Source organism: Trematomus bernacchii, unplaced genomic scaffold (genome assembly GCF_902827165.1).
Source record: "Trematomus bernacchii unplaced genomic scaffold, fTreBer1.1, whole genome shotgun sequence".
In the NCBI taxonomy this organism is placed as follows: Eukaryota; Metazoa; Chordata; class Actinopteri; order Perciformes; family Nototheniidae; genus Trematomus; species Trematomus bernacchii.
The window spans coordinates 3,232,534-3,250,279 of NW_022987727.1; positions in this window are offsets into that span (position 1 = coordinate 3,232,534).

The following is a 17,746-nucleotide window of genomic DNA, read 5'->3' on the forward strand; positions in this document are numbered from 1 at the left end:
ATAGTGATCACAGGCCCCCCGTGGAAACTCACTGTGCCTGCTTGAAGATCCAGGTGGCAACCAGACGCCCTCAAAAAGTCCAAGCCCAGAATACACGGGTCCTGTACATCTGCTATCCACACCGGATGATGCACTTCAACTCCCCCCACCGACACAGTCAGCATGCCTTTTCCTTTCATATGTGCCAGCTCTCCCGTGACTGTGCGTAGACGCACCGCTGTCGGTTCTAATTGAGTCCCACTGGGCAACACATCTGCTCTCACCAGGGTTACTGTCGAGCCTGTGTCCACCAGTGCAGTGCAGGGCACCCCTTCCACAGTGACAGGGACATAACAGGAATCCCCACCACCAGCACGGCCCATCGCGACGACAGGCTCCAAGCATGTGCTGTCATCTTCTTCAGGAAGGAGTAGAGCCTGGCTCCCCCGGCTGTGCTATCGGGCTCCTTCCTCGGATGTCTGTGTTGGTGTCAATAAGGCTGTGGTTTGGTTGGGGGTTTTTTGGGCCTGGCTCCGCATCTTCCCCTTTATGCGGGCCCCACGTCGTTTCCCTGGGCCCGGTGTGCCTTGGGGCAGTCTCTGGCCAAATGTCCTGGCTGACCACACCCCCAGCAGACCCTGGTACTTGGCCTGCGTGTTGGCTGCAGAGACACAGCCCTTATCAGTTCAGTCATTTCAGCAACCCATGCAGGCTTCTCCTCCTCTCTGCAGCTCCTCACAGCCGGTGGTACCGGCCCTTCGCTGCTCCTAGCAGCTACACTCCACACATTCTCTCTCTCCACAGCCATCTCCAAGGCCGCCTGCAAGGACTGTGGATGCTGCAGCTGTACCTCGACCCTCAAGTCCGCAGGGAGGAGGGCCTCCCTGTTTTCACGGACGCGGCGGATGCTACTGGTTGCTGGGCGCCGCCATTGTTGTTTACATCCAGCTTGTCAATGGCGCGAAACGCCGCTGAGGAAGGCGTCATCATCTCTAGCCATCCTCACCGCCGACTCTCTCAGGCGCTCTCTCGCCTCCCATGCACTCTTGAACTCCCTACTCATGTCCTTCGACCACCCGCATGCTCCATCCTCCTCTCCGTAACTATTTTCTTGCTTCACTCCCATGCTGCCGAAGTCATCCATCTCCGCTAGCTCACCGGCTAACTCCGTGACGCAGTTACGAGCTCCTGCCAGGATAGACGTCCTTCGTTCGAAAAAAAGTCACTTCTGACAATGTAGCGTTCGGCACAGCCTGTCCTCCTACAAAAAAACGACCATATAGGCTGATTGTTCAAGCCCTTATTACGACCCAGAGACACGTTTGAAAGTGTATGTTGTTTCTTAAACGACCACTAGAGGTGCTCTTGTTGTCGTGTAAGAAACAACATGCTTGATTGCAAACGCTCCGGAGGGACGTTTATTCACAAATAACCCTCTCTGGAAAATCCTAAATTGTGGAATAGTTTGGCCATTAAAATGCTTTTTGATTCGATTTCTAGCGAGAAGTGTATATTGTACTCTTAGAATCCACGTCCAGTCGATGTGTAGGATCTATAGTTTGATAGATATTACGAAGATGATTTGAGGACTCGCCAGGATAACGTGTACTGTATATGGGGCAGCTTCCATGTAAAGTTAGTGTGGGTGAAAACAGTTTTTCCGGTCTCGAAGTTTTCATAATAAAACCGGATGTATTCCCCTCACTGTCTAATGATTACACAGTGATATCTGCATTACTCATCCACTAAAAAACATCAGTTTATCCTTGTTAATTACACAATATTGATTGGTTTAAATTGTGTACAATGCTTTTGTGTTTTAAACCTTCGATTCGGAGAAACAAATAGTTTTTTCTGAGTTTAGACACTACAGAGTTTCCGAAGACACTACACTACCCAGAATCCCCAGCTATCGTTTGGGACTACAACATCCGCCTTGCTTTACAAACCCCGTGATTAGTCCTCAAGCCCTGTGATTGGATGTTGGAGTGGCAGTGCGACAAGGTTACGCCGAGCGTCAACAGCTCTTTGAAATGGAATGGAACCACGACAGATTATCCAAAACTGGAATTGGACGGGTCCAGCCCAGCCCCCCCCCCCCAGAAGTACACATGCTGGCTATTGTGTGTTTCGCAACATGTACTATGGCACGTCTCTACTGGGAATTGTAGTTTTATAAGACGTTTTCATATTTCCCACAATTAGAAGTTGCCAGTATTAAACTGTGTACACCCTGGAGGTTTAGGGGATACAAAACACATAATAATAACAATAATAATAATAATAATAAATTCGATTTATAAAGCACCTTTCATTGCTAACAGCAATCCCAAGGTGCTACAGGAGGCATAATAAAAACAAACAAAATAAACAAAACTTTAATCAAAAGCTTTACAATACGAAACACAGTGGTGTTATCAAATTTAAAACATATAATTAATAAATGGGTGAAAATTGCTTGTGTCCATAATGGGTAGCATTAATATACCCACATGACAGCTAAGGTCAGAAGAGCTTTATTTAACAGCTGGTCTTATGTCTGTGACCCCTCCTGTTGTTCATTGATAAGCCTGAAACATGCACTTGTCAAGGTTCAGAGGCAAATTTTGCAAATATGGCAGTAGCCATCGATCATCTTAAGATAAGATAAGATATACTTTATTGATCCCAAGTTGGGAAATGTTTTTGTTACAGCAGCATGTACTACTTTGTTCTACTCCACTACAATTCAGAGGTTAACCTGGTATTTTTACTCTACTACATTTATTTGAGTTACTTTGCAGATTCTGATTAATGATGTGAAATATAAACAACCCTTAAATCAGACTTTAGTTACACCTGAGTCAAATTCAGGGAAGGTGACTGTACTTTGTCAGACTTAATATTTATCTGTGGATAACCCCAACGTTTTTTTTCTTATTCAAAAGAAGACCTTAACTTAAAGTATTCTTTAATGTTTAAATAAAGCCTTATTAATTTGTCTGTTTTGCACATCCTCCTATTAATATCTGTGGACGTCCTGCACTAAACTGTTTTATTGTAGAGATCACTACAGTATCTTCTTGATATTATCTATTCTATATTTCTATCATTGACCTTCTACTTTCCCCCTATGAAAGTATGTACTCTTAATATTTTTTTCATCAAATATAACATAATTTCAACAAAATATAACATAATTTCAACAAAATATAACATAATTTCAACAACAAAATTCAATAACGTTTTTTAACCACTAGGTGTCCCTTTCTATCAGCTGTGCACCGTTATGGTGTAAATATAACCTATCTACCAATTGGATCAAATATAAAAGTCAGCCGAATTAATGTTGATACTGCAAGGAGACGTATTTTGTGAAAATAAATGTAAGATGTTGTGTAATTGCTGATATATTTATGATTCACGTCACATATTCAGTTTCGGCGGCACTTCTTCCTGTTTGTCCAGAAGTCTTCTCATCAGGGCTCTATAAATAAATAACTACGGCAGATGTGTAATATTTAATGCAGCCGAACCGTGTATTACAATGCCGTTATGTGATGACTTCCAAAGAGAAAAGCAAGAACACTCGGAAAATAAAGTATTGTTTTCCAATTTCATATTGCATAAACACCATATCCCGAAGTGCATTGCGGCGTGATTTTAGCCTATCAAAACCTTTGAAAAAAGAAATGTGTCTCTCAGAATCGAAAGAGAAAAACCTATGGGAAAAACACAAAAGCATTGTACACAATTTAAACCAATTAATGTCGTATAATTAACAAGGATAAACTGATGTTTTTTAGTGGATGAGTACTGCAGATATCACTGTTAAATCATTTGATCATTGGTTTTATTATGAAAACGTCGAGACCGGAAATACTGTTTTCAACCCGTAACTTTACATGGAAGCTACCGCATATACACGTTCTCCTGTCGAAACCTCAAATCATCTTCGTAATATCTATCAAACTATAGATCTTACATATCGACTGGATGTGGATTCTAAAAGTACAATATACACTTCTCGCTAGAAATCTAATCAAAAAGCGTTTTAATGGCCAAACTATCCTACAATTTAGGATTTTACAGAGAGGGTTATTTGTGAATAAACGACCATCTGTAACGTTTGCATTCAACGGGAGCACTAGAGGGCGAAAACTTTAAAACGTAATTATAGGTCGTATTAAGCGCTTGAACAAACAACACATTTGGTCGTAATAAGGGCTTGAACAATCGGCCCATTTGGTCGTATGAGTTGGAGGGCTTGTTGGTTCGTCAATAGGAGTCGGAAACAGGCTTCAAGTTATGGGGTTTAATAACTCCTTTGATTGCATACAGAACAGGTTACAGGTTACAGGTCGCAGGGTTATCATCACTCAGTACTCCACTCCCTAACTCACACACACAAGCAGGGTCCACGTCACAACTTCCCAGCCCTCCCCCCTCTGCTCCCCCAACCAGCATCACTGTGCAGCTCTGTGATTGGCAGAGAGACGGGGGATGCTTGAGTGACACACTCAGCACCCTATACAGGGTCGCTACAATATATATCTACTGCTGTTTGCGCACAGTTTCCCTTTCCAAAAATATATTGATTGAATACAAAATATCAGGTCAGGAGATTAGACTCTGAAGTTCCGATGCTCTCTTTACCCTCCCTCCCTCCCTCCCTCCACGTCTCCTGCACAGCGGTGCGGACATCGGCAGTCCCTTCAGACAGACAGGTAGCAGCACCTCCCACTTTACTGTCCCATGTTATGCCGGCTTTTCTTGGCTTATTTTGAAGGTGAGTGGTGATGAACAAATTACTAAACTGCCAGTGCCTCGAGTTTACAGCTAATTAGCTAAAAGACAATAACAATTATAGTTAACTAAGGTATACTAACTAATGGATAAGTTAGCTCAAGGTTTAGCTAAGGTAATTTATCATGGGCATACAGGCTAATGTACTGTACTTAAGGGGAGACACTTAAAGTGAATACAATAAAATGTGTATCTAATAACGTCATCACAATCGCCACATTGATATGTAAATTAGGCGTTAACTAGGCCTAATTAAAATGCGCTAATATGCATGCAGTTACCAAGGCATTGCAGGTGAAAAGGATAAAACAAAAAACAAACAAAAAAACACATCACCTCACAACTTCCCCAGATAGTTACTTACGTCAAGTCAGTATTTTTCCCTGAAATGTTATGTTTAAATTCAGATAGCTTTAAATCTACAGATGAATTCAGACATGGTAGTAAAACGAACACCATTTATATGTGTTTTTTGGAAGTTTTCTTTCCATTAGAGTGAAAGAAAACATGGAAGCAAAATAGACCAAAATAACAAGTACATGAAAAAAGGATCTTTTAGCCTGTAATGTCCTTAAACAGTAACTTCATAATTTTGATTGTTAGCTGCTCATTTAATAATGACTTAATAAATGATAATGACTTAATAATTTAATAACTGAGCCGGCAGTGGCTCAGTCAGTAGGGGCTTGGACTGGGAGCCGTAGGGTCGCTGGTTCAAGTCCCCGACCAGACCTAAATATGGAGTGTGGACTTCTACTTGGAGAGGTCCCAGTTCACCTCCTGCCCTGCCGTGGTGCCCTTGAGCAAGGCACCGGACACCCCCCTTCCCCCCCCACTCCCATTGCTCCCCGGGCGCTGTACAATAGCTGCCCACTGCTCCTAGTACTAGACTCCTTGTACTAGGATGGGTTAAAAGCAGAGGCCAAATTTCACTGTGTGTGCTGTGTGCTCTGCATGTGTGACCATTAAAGAGGGTTTCATCCCTCCCTATTCTATTCTATTCTATTCTATTCTATTCTATTCTATTCTATTCTATTCTATTCTATTCTATTCATTGTACTAGTTTGTTGTCTGCTCTTGTGCGTGGTGAATACTAAAGAAGACCATTGTCTCTGTGTTGGCTGATTATTTTTGTAGAATTCTGCTGAGTATTAAACAATTGCGTGAGTGTGAGGGTATTAAAATAAATTGGTCAGTAAGTCAGAGATGTGCAACTATATTTAACCTTTTGTTTTAAAACATTTTTTTATAAATGATTATGGGAAGTGCCCTTTTTCTCACTTGAGCACCTGCCCCCCAAAATGTCTGTGCACGTCCCTGGATGAGACCAACGATAAATGAACAAATACGAAACAAAGGGTTCCAGACGTCGTATAACATTGTTTTTTATTAGTTAGTAGGTTTCAAGATTTCTCAGTAAAACTTTTTTAAGAGAACAAACTCTTAAAGCTTAGCATGCAACACTAAATGTTGGGGAAATATTCTCCTAGGCCCATACCTTTGACCCAGTTTATCAGTTTGTACTGCCCTCACTGAGCACAGGCCTGCAACCTTGGGCTGCTGTGCTCTCAGTGTTACAGTATGTCTCCATGTTACTGCCTGTTTGCGTCAGCTGATAGAGGTGTTATATTGCTCCTCCTGTTTTATCTTATATGCACAATGTTGATTATTCTCTCAGAACCAGCTAAATACAGGGGTCTGGGGTAGAGATCTTCAGAATTGGTTTGGCATCTACTGTGTCAACTCGTTGCACAGCACAGGTCTTGTGAATTCTCCGGCCGAAGCTCCATCAGTGTTTACCATCAAAGTTCCTGCTCTCCCCGTGTCTCTCTGAGTCTCGTCTCCATTGCTTCAGAAGTTTCCATCACACTAAACACTCAAATAAAATAGCGTTTAAAAAATGTTGCAAGTTCATGAACCAATATTTATGTCAGAAGTGCTTCCAAACTTCATGCATCTCATGGTCATGTGCTGCTTCAGCTTCATTTAGTCACTCTTCACACCCAGCTGTCGGACTGTTTTTAGCGCCACACTGAGGGCCATATGGCCAAGTCCTCTCCTCCTGTTACATGGTGCCGGCGCTCCAGTCAGGCTTCCATGGTGCGCTGCCGCACAAGCTACAGGACACCACACAAACACACACCCCGTCCACCTCAAGTATTCCTATAGTGAGCACATAGAGTAAGCGGACCAGCTGAAAATAGAGAGGGACCTTGTGATCATATGTTTGGGGTCCAGAGCATCTCATGCACCTCATCATGTGACCGTATTATTGAAAGTGTTTGCTCCTGGAGGCTAGCTGACATGAAATGAATGCCCCTCTACTGTAGCTATACTACAGTGATCAAAGACCTTATCAAAGTCAACTTTATTGTCAATCTTCCAATCTCCCATGATGTTGTGCTAACTTTTACTTTTTGGTTTATTACAACATGTGTCATTTGGCTATCATTCATATCCATAATTTTAAGATTGTACAAGTAATTTGTTAACGGTAAGTAACTTGCCGAGTCTAGAGTCTGCGATTCTAGAGAAAGATTGTCGATATTGGAACTCAATACCCAATAAAAATAACCCTCATGTCAGTGGGGTTGGGCATTGAGAGCCAGATCCAAATTATCACCAGAGTGAAAAGTAAGAATACAAAGGAATCGTAATTTCAATTATTTCAGTAATCTCTTATCGGTTCCTAAACCACATCAGTTTGTTCCTAAACCACATATTTTGCTCAAACATTTGTTATACACAGAGCATATTTTTGTGGTAATATTCAGTAAACAGGCTTTTACTTTTCGCTGAAAACACCCCATCGGAGGTTAACGTTGATGTTTATGAGCTTGTGGGCAGCACTGTCCTGAGTGGCTAAATAACAACAATAACAGCTAATGGCCGTTTTCAATAAGCAGAATCGGAATGGTTAAAATCCAAACAATACCAAACCCCACTGGTCAACACTATTTACGAACATTAGCATGTCCCATATTTACCTTCTCTCTTTCACTCACTGCTTTTCTAATTATACATCCTCGGTCTTTACCCTGTCCTGGCTGGGATAATATTGTGTTGGCCAGTCCGAGTCGCTTTGTTTGTTTGTTTCCGTTTACAGAGCCAGGTCTCTGTATGAACACCAGATGTTTTTTCAGCCAATACACAGAATAGACAGCTGTCAGACAGCTTACTCAACCTTATGTTAGTCAAACTTGACGAAACTATGAAAGAGGAAAAACACCAAAACTGTACATTTACTACCCAAACTATACATTATAAACATACATCAGTTTGCCGACCATCTTCCTGGTTCAACTTTGGCCTACCTTGACGCAGTGTTTACTCATCGCTACTGTGCAGCTTCCTGTACAATGTTTGGCAGTTAATAACCTGTGACTGTCTGACAGCTGTTTCTTTTCCTTGGCAGACTCTCATGCGTTCCTGGGTACTTGAGTGAGTAATAACATATAACTGATTGGGGAAAAGCAAAGAAATAAAATCCAGGTTGTAATAAACCGTAATTATCCTTTAAACACATGGCCTTTGAAAGTGCGAAGACATGTGGGTTGAGCTATTTCAGTAGATGCCCCAGTGGTCAGTGACATGGCTCAAATTGGAATGTAGGGCAATAAACCCTTTGGAGGAAACGCTGCAACTCATTAGAGTAGTTACAAAACTTAACACACCCGGTGAGTCCCAGTTCAGAACCACAATTAGACTCCTTAATGTTTTCCCTAATATGGGACTCTCAATAGATTTGCTAATGGTGTCTCTGTGGGGGGTTAGGTGAGGGTACGGTTGAGTAGGGATGTTGAAAGCAGACAACTCTGGTGCTCTCTCTATCACTCTATTGCCTTATTAGTGCTGAGGCAGCAGTGTGTAGACACAGGCAGCCTGCTGAGCCCAGCACTACTGAAGCACAAAGACTTCAGGGCCCCAGGACACGAGACGGGCCAAAAACAGAGAAAAATAAGACTGAGAGTTTGAAAGAGACAGAGCATGTACGCACGCAAAGATTAGTTCCAGAGTGATCTGACAGGTGTCACTTGGAGATCCCACCCCAAACTCTCAAAAACATGTAGATATTTTATGATAAGGGGAAAGTGGCCATAATATTTGTTCTGTTTAGCAGAAACAGCACCCAAACATTGTGTTTCTTAAATGTTTTACATTGGAACAATATTTTACACTGCTTGTTGTTGGGAGGTCATAGATTGCACATACTTGACAGTGCTTCTAAACGTTTCTGACATTTTGTAACCATGCTATATTAAATAGGGTTGTCATGATTCTCCAAATCTATGATTAAATTTGACCCTCTATTCGAAGTCACCGTTTGATTCCATTTTCAATTTTAACATAATAAGGCCATATGGTCAAATTAAAGTAATGAATTCCGTAGCTGGTACATTCGGCTTTAGAAGTTTAAGCACATTGTTGACAGCTCAGGCTCTTTAACTTTCGGAAGACAATGTTGGACATGGGCTACTGTCAGGCATGGGAGGTAGTGTATAGGTGCCTGGTGCCTGGAGGTTAAATGAGAGATATTAGAGGCAGTCAAAGAGCCATGGCAGGCTGAAAATGACTACTGAATGGAAAGAGGGTACAGGTCAGCACGCTATTGTTTGACCTCATACTCCGGGGCACGTCAACTCAACACCTCCATTCAGCAGGTTGTTCACCATACGATGAACTATGTTAGCAGGTCATCTGGTTTCATCAAGACAAAATGATGAATCAGGCCTATATTTAATTAGATTAAATGAAAATATGCATGCAGCACAGCCCCACAGGGTGATTAGCTAAGCAAAATATCCTGCCTTGTGGCTGAATAGACATAAAGTCCTCAGCTAAGAAGGAGGTTGTTGAAGTTTTGCTCCTTATGAAAATACAGTATAACCTCCTCCTGTACACGATCACACCATGCATTGGAAAATTAGCCAAGTTAAATATATACCTGCAAAAACACAATGGCCAACTAGGCCGTGTGTGTAAGGACGGTGAAGGTTTACTGCAGCTTCCATACTGTATGCATGCAGTGAGGCCCGGTAAAGTGCAATATATATAAATAAAACGGGTGAAGTGGTTAATATATTTTTCAGCCAATCATTTCTGATACCACTCCAAAAACTGGATATAAACAGTCTTACAAGGGTTTATGTAGAAGTGTATGAGGTGATACTGATTGTCTTAGTAGCATCTTATATGAAAATATGTTCTTTATCATATCAAGCTTTTTGCTGCACATTACCAACAAATCAAGTAATTCCTTCCAAAACATTTTGGCCTATCAGCTGATGTTCAGGTTATTCAGCTACATACACAGGTTACATAAACCTGTTAATTACAAAGTCAGACTTTCACTACAAAAAAAAAGTCTCTTCCACAGTGGTGTTAAATTAAAGCTGCCTAATTTAACAACAAAAAAAGTATTTTTATTGAAATGATTACCCGTAAAGTGTTTTCAGTGTGACTCATTTTCAAAAAAACATCAGAAATGTTTGTAACTTCCAGAAAGAACAAGATTATTCATTAATAACCTTTGGAAGGGAATTATTTGCAAAGCAAACCTAAATTAAAACAAATGCAACCTGTGTTATTTAATTTCCCATCGACACCGCTATCAATTGACATTAACCATTGGGGTTAGAGCCTTAGGGATGTTGATACTGTGAGCAGCCATATTAACTGAGTGGACGAGGCCTCAGGTTAGAGACATAATGGCTGACCTCAGAACACTAATTGTTACCAGGACTGTGTGGACTTCCCAGATTGAAGCACTACTTCAGGGGAACGAAACCTATCATTTCAAACACGAAGGCCTGTAAGCAGATAACGCTCCCAGACAAATGTTGTACTTTTTGTTTTGAAAACACATATTACATGTCATTTTCTGTTTCCCCCTTTAAACCTCAATAAAGCATGAACAAAACTGTGAGATGTTGAAGTTGTGTGTGCACACAACCTATGGTCAGGATTGTGCATTCTCTTAATGTATCAATAAACAATCCACAAGTGTGGTGTGTTAGTTGTGATAATCACTTCCAGACTCCCAAGGTTTGCCAATATCATTTCATTAGCGCAGAGGAGCGAGTGCCGGGGCTTTAACCGAGATTAGGGCAGAGTGAGAAACTCTACCCCGGCCCCAGTTGCCCCGAAGAGGGCTGGCCGAGCAGTGGAGGAAGGGTGTGTGTGTGTGTGTGTGTGTGTGTGTGTGTGTGTGTGTGTGTGTGTGTGTGTGTGTGTGTGTGTGTGTGTGTGTGTGTGTGTGTGTGTGTGTGTGTGTGTGTGTGTGTGTGTGTGTGTGTGTGTAAGAAAGAGACGGACGGGGGGTCTGCGGGATTATTAGTGGGAGGTTCAGCTGTTTATTATTCCAATTCTATCTCTAACAGCTGAAAATTGGAGAATTAGGCAGCAGCCCTGAGCAACCTGGGGATCAATGCAGAGGGGTTAAACCCTGTGGCAAGGCTCCACACACTGACAGCGCTCACAGATACTGACGCAGCACATACACACACCACAGAGGTCATTCACAAAACTTAACAGACACATCAGATTTACCGCTCTGAAGTGATAAGACACTCAAAGACTTCACAGGTCGATGAATAGCTTCACACTTCAGACGTGGGTGACTGTTTGAAAAGCCTATAGCTGTGTTAGTCAGCTGCTAATAGCTTCAGAAATTCTATTGAGTTTCGCCTTTCAAGCTATAGCAAAGTGTCTGCAAAGCACCAAACACAAATTAAGGTCTCTTGATTCTGTCATTTGAAGCATTTTTTAGAGAAACTCTTTTCTTTATGCTGATGATCCTGACCTCTGACCATAGAGGAACTTCAGAGAAAGCAAGCCGAACAAACTCTTGAAAATGCTGCAACACATCGACCGACTCTCCGCACATCACTGCACATTCTCTGTCACCTACACTGTTGGTGTGAGCCTGCAGTGTCGGAGGATCTCTGGTCACGTCCATGCATGTTGCTAAAGCACATGTGACACTGGGAACTGTGAAACCTGAACTTTCCACGCCATGTAGGCATGCAGTCTGAAGGCACAGTCTTTTAAACATATGCGAGTTCTGTGAGTTTAATTTAGATTTTAAATGAATACTTCCCTCTGTAAATGACCATTTGAATATACATTTCTCCTCTTTTCACATTTCTCAACAATGAAAGAAAAATCAAAAAATGAATAGAAGGAAATGGGGAAGCAAATAACAACACCACTATATCAAAAGATTTGTTTAATTCTCTCACACAACCTCCTGTTTAGAATAATACAAGTCTAATTTATCCGGTCATAGGCTCATTTTCTAAAACTAAACTTTTCACCTCTGCATAAACAGTCACACGCTTGTGCATGCACACTACACGTCCGGACGAGTTTGGAGTGTATGAAATACGAAGCAAAAATGCTGTGGGTTGTGAGAGTTGTGTGAGAGTTTGTAAACAGATGGTTTGATATAGTTTGGCTGTTGTTAAAAGCTGCACCTAATTAATTCAATTTACTCAAGACCTTTCTCTCAATGAAGGTATTTTGTTTTGTGTTTCAGTCTCTGTGGTTTGCTTTCTGCACTGAGAAACTAGGTAGGCTATCAGACAAAGAGAGAGGTTCTGAAACACTCAATCCTTATGCAGCCAAACATTAACTCCAGATGTGGAGGTCTTCACATCAGCTCTGTGGATCAGTCATAGTGTGTGTGTTGGCATTTAGACTACAGCTATTAATGCCTCTATGTTGCTTTACAATAAAAACAGCTTAAATCCCGGGCAAAGAAAAAGCAATTAAATATGGAGTACCTGTTAAAGACAGTGAGCTGATCCACTAGCAGGAAGAGCTAACACATTAGTTACTATAAATAAGAAACTAAAAGTAATTCAACCTCAGAGTTCCCTTATCCATTTACTAAACTCTCAACTGTGTCAGCACACACACACACACACACACACACACACACACACACACACACACACACACACACACACACACACACACACACACACACACACACACACACACACACACACACACACACACACACACACACACACACACACACACACACACACACACACACACACACACACACACACACACACACACACACACACACACACACACACGTAGTGCATAACTGCCATTTCCTCTTGAATCTACAGACGCATGTTTTAAATCAAATTTAAAAAATGCTGATATATCTAATGACATATACTGGAGGCAGTCCTCTCTTCTTGTCCTACAAATGAGGGCAGGTTGATCAAAAAGGATAACTGATGCAAAACAGAACCTTGCTTACTAAGGCAAGTTGTAACTTGATGCTAAGTCACTGACATTAATTTGCAAAAATGCTTACTTAATGAAGATGATTTCCTTAAATAATGGCATGCATTTATTCACTGTGAATAGGTCAGCTGCAAATTGCATGAATGCATTCATTATTTCAAATATCTTCCGATGGATTTGCTCCTTTGGCATGAGGCTGAAAAATAAGTCGCAGAGCACACTGTGCAGTTTCAGCCTGCTCAGCGGGATGAAAGAAACGTTATCCTTGGAGTTTATCCACAGCCACCAAAGTGTTGCAAATAGCAGAGACACAAGCTGGTACTGAAAAATACCAGATCAAAAGAGACTGGTTTTAATGACAAGCACCAGCAAACATTGATTGATACCACAGTTATTTGTCAATTATCACCAGGAAGAACCTCTCAGTGAACTGCGATAATCCTGTGGCTTTGTGTTCTATCATTTATAGGAAATGTATCAAATCTCTATCTGGCCTGCAGTGTGGTACTGTTATGTTTAATAAAATCTCACTTAATTATGGCTCAAACGCCATCCTCTAAAACTAGCAACTATTGATAGAGTGGTTCTCGGCATGAGAGACTTCTCGAAAAATGGATTGAAATTGATTCAATTTTGAAAAGACAATTTATATATTCAGGGCAGGCATGAAGGAAATCAATGTGTCCAATGAGTGTGAGTGAGTGCATCCTGTAACTGTAACACAATGACTTCATTGGGAGGACATATTGGATATGTGAGTTTTATTAATAAGAATTGTAATTTGTGCAATGTTCATACTGCATATACATGGATGATTGAGTGCAATAAAGTGTGGCAATAGAGAGAGGAGAGGGGCTCAACGCAGACCACACAGAGCATGGCAGAGAAATAAACAAAAGGCACAATATCAAGAGGCACACACACACACACACACACACACACACACACACACACACACACACACACACACACACACACACACAAACGTTCTAGAAAGTTAGGAACTCTGCTGAATAAGATGGGATAAATCAGGTAATGTGTAACCAATTTTCTTTTCACTTTGGCTTCTTACATTTTGTAATGGCTGAGTGGTAGATGTAGTAGACTTTCAGCTCAGAATCAGTGGACAATTCAGGCTCCAACTCAGAAAAAGGAATTAGTTTCCCCTTACGTGATTGTCACAGACTCCAATGGTTCTTGTTGGTCTATTTTCTTCTCAATCAACAGAGGTTGGTAGGGAGCTAATGGCTATTTTCCACTCCTTATTAAACCTTTTCTCCAGGGTCTAACTCGTGCCCAGTGTTCAGGGATACAGGGGCAATGGAGCGGGGCAGGGCTCACCGGGGTGTCTTTTCTAAAGTGTCCAAACTGTTGGAGGAGACCTGGACAAAGCAGGAGCCTGGTGAAAGCTGCCTGTTGTCCACCTAATCCAAGCTGTGGCCCTGTCTCCATTGACAACGCAAACCTGAACAATGGTCTCTTTCAAGAGTCGTTCTCTTCACCGACACACTGACACAGCAACAATACAAGAAGACACTTAAAGGAATGGAAATCCTTGTCCATGATCACACATTCTTAACACAGATGATACAGGAAGAAAAGTGCATCTGTAAATGAAAGTCTAAAATAAATAGAGTTTTCCTCTAAAAAAAAGAAAGCTCTGTGAGGCAGAAAGCCACAGGCACCAAAGGTCGGTCTTCCATATCTCCACTGATAAATGCAATAAACGGAAGCCTGCGATCGCCACTTGTAGACCAAAGGGTGAAATAGGCTTCAACATGCGGTCTTGTATCAAATAATTTCTCTTCTTCGAGATCAGCTTTTCTCGCCTTGCTTTTTCCTTTTCCTCTCAACACATTTGCTGACCAACAGAAAAGGAAGATGAATGCTTCCATTTCAGACGCCGAGGCCCCGTTATCTCATCTTCTTCGATCCAGATTTTCACATTAAACTTGTAATAGCATACAACCCTGCAAGGCACGATTCTCATTCAGGTGAGCCATGTTATATGAATGAGATTTTGTGAAATGCCAATATTTATGCACATACATTCGCATTCCCAGCCTTTCTCATCATTGCATCTTCTTCAGTATTAAAAGGAAGAGCAGCTGTCATTTGATACATCAAATTATACCGTGGAATACACAAAGATATGCATGAACCACAGCCACAGAATAAACAATCACAGCTCACCTTACAGACACAGGTTTGCCTGAAATGAGCTTCTCCTCTCTGCTTTGTGCAGCACGACCTGGCCAGCTGGCTGCCCAGCTACTCTACAGTTGTTGGGAAGGTCATCTGTCGGAGAATGAACTAGGCTGTGGCTGTTTGGCATCCCCAGGAGGTATGCAGAGAGAGGAGAGCTGTCTCTGAAGGACACTTTCCCTCCTCTCCTGTGCTCTAATTCAATCGTTCTGACAGGGTAGCGGTGTCCCAGTGTCTGCCAGTCCAGTAATCTCTGTGTAATTGAGTTCCCAATCAGCCATCCATCAATAATGCATCTGGTTCCATGAGGAGAGAGACGACCACACTGCTCCGGCCCTCCGCATGAGGAGAGGAGACAGGATTCTGCGCGAGTGGCCAGAGAGATCTATTACTTCCTGTAAATCACTAGGCTCTTTGGCTTGTATCAATCAACAAAAAAAAGCAACTTCAGAAATGGGATTATTATAAATATAAGCATACGTTTAATCAGAAAGACTGAATATGTTTCTGCTTACTCTATTCATTTACTCTTTAATCTCCCTCTCTGTTTGTTTCTGCTTTCAACTCCAATCAGCTGACATCTCACTTTTAAACTCAAGTTAAAAACTGTTCGGATCGATGCGACCCTCCTCCAACCCCTTCACCTCCCATTCATCTTCATCACAACCAGTCTTCCCAGTTGCTCTTCTAGCGAGCTTATCAGAAATCCTGATCCATATCTCATCCATCCTGATGTTCAGCCATTGCTCTTCACCAGTGTCTAGACTTGATGTGGAGACATTACTGTACAGCTAATGGCCTCTACACACTACTTATTAAAATATGACGTCAAGATGCGAGCTTATCACCTAAAAAAAACACATTTTTCAAATTATTCTATTGTGAACAATGTGGATACATTTAAATACTTTTTAATCCTCTCTGTTATCATTGCTCCTGATGTAAATGTTATATCAGACAGTATCTAGGTGGGTGGTTTGCAAACTGAAAAAGTTGTTCAAGAGGAGCTGTTTAGAAATCAGCCTACGCATCAATGTTACAAACATCACAATGCAATGAATCAGCACCAATAGCAATATGTTGTGTAGTCGAATGGTAGAAAAGATTCAAGGAGAATTTCAAGAGACACATTGAAGCACTTTAATAAAGCCACCTATGGTGTTTTGTAAAGCCTTCTTGAAATGCAAACTGTCCGTAAACACACAACCACAGGTTTAAAGTCCACCCACATACTTCTCACTTCTCCGAAGCATGCCAACCCATCAATTAGTGACTAAGACCATGGTCCTCCAAGGTTAAACTGTACAGCTGTCTGAATGATTTTCAATTATACAGCCAGGAAGCCCCCGACAGCTCGCTGGCTCCCACATCCCTCCCTGGTCTCACAGGGTCATTCATAATACCTAACGCCTCCCGTAGATAATTGTGTATCACCACCTCCACAGTGTTATCTCCATTTTCAATTTCCGATCCTGGAGCACCTGATATCCTCTTTTCAAGCCTCAGTTCGCCCCTGCTCTTGCATTATGGATAAACTGCTTTCAATCATTTTGAGAAAGAAATCTCTTTCCAGTCGTGATGCAGTTGTGTTATTAGACTTTGGAGGGAATATTTTTGTCTCATGACATAAATCGACTTCAATAAATGTCAGTAATTATTTGAAAAGTATGAAATCACATTTTGTGATCATCCGCAGCTCCCCACATCACGGTTACATCACGCTCCCAAAGATCCCAGTAGCGCTGTCCCTTTACCCTTGGGTCTGCCAGATTAATGGCTCATTTAAGTCCCCATTACATTACATTAGCCAGCGCACACTGTAGACTCCGCAGCAAATAAATCACATCATGAAAATATTAATCAATCTCAATAAGTGACTGCACATAATCTGTTTGATGTTTAAGACTATGACAAAGGTTTATACTCAGAGCAACAAATTACTGTCAGTCACAGGAATACATTGACTCTAATAGCTCTGGAGCTCTGGAGATACTGGCTTATTATAGCAATGAGGATATGAAGCTCAGGAAGGGGGAATATTCATGGTGTTTTCTGATACAGATTTTTACAACCTGAAAGCCAAGTGTGTCCGTGTGAGAGTGTATTTCACTACTCAGTGGGCTGAACAGATTCCTGTGGTTGGCTGGTTGGGCCAAAAGTCACAAAATGCCACAAAACAACGCTGCTTGCCCAAGCAATTTCAAAAAGACCATTCTGTGCTGCATAATAGTGTGACAGCATGGGTTCAAGAGAATTCTGTGAATTGCAGGCATTGAAAAGGCGTAGGTGTCGTTCACACACCACACACGAACACACACAACAACACCGTTCCCAGCTGGAGGTTAATTCAATCCCAGCGCCTTCCATTTTGAGGCTGCTGTCAGGCTCAGGTCTGCAGTGTGACATTGTGAGGGAGAGGTAATTACATTTTGGTCCAGTCCGGCGACTCAGCGTCTATTCAGAAGGTGCTGTCAGTGCCCCCCTCTTAAAGGCTGCGGCCACCAGAGAA